Source organism: Schistosoma mansoni, chromosome 4 (assembly GCF_000237925.1).
Source record: "Schistosoma mansoni strain Puerto Rico chromosome 4, complete genome".
Taxonomy (NCBI): Eukaryota; Metazoa; Platyhelminthes; class Trematoda; order Strigeidida; family Schistosomatidae; genus Schistosoma; species Schistosoma mansoni.
In genome coordinates this window covers 9,769,835-9,770,197 of record NC_031498.1, presented here as the reverse complement: position 1 = coordinate 9,770,197, position 363 = coordinate 9,769,835, and the positions used below count along the sequence as shown (strand labels likewise).

Here is a 363-nt window from a genome sequence, read left to right as displayed (position 1 = left end):
GTGCGATAAACACATTGTACATTTAATACGCTCAGTTTAATGGAACTACTTAAACTTATTTTAAGTATCTGCAAGCAGAGATTATTAATATAACTCGTTAATCAAGTACTGGTTTGTACAACTAACCTTAAACCACAATTTGTGATAATTAGTAATGCTGATATACATTGTTTTTAACCAGTTATTCATACTGTTGTATGTTTAAAACGTGAATACAGCAGCTAAAATTCATTAATATGACTAACAATCAGTTTAAAGAATGACACGAACAATATCTATTTTAATAGAATAACCAATTCTGAAAGATTTGTGAAATGATTTCAATTTTGATAAGAAATTCTCTGTGTAACCAATCAGATTTAA

At 27.3% G+C, this 363-nt stretch overlaps 1 protein-coding gene across 1 annotated transcript in view; it reads right to left on the bottom strand.

Annotated features, from left to right (window-relative positions):
• Window positions 1–363, bottom strand: part of Smp_156630 (hypothetical protein) — a gene marked incomplete at both ends in the record, with an annotated part of 60,882 nt that overhangs the window by 13,073 nt on the left and 47,446 nt on the right. The gene's annotated exons all lie outside the window — the stretch shown is intronic.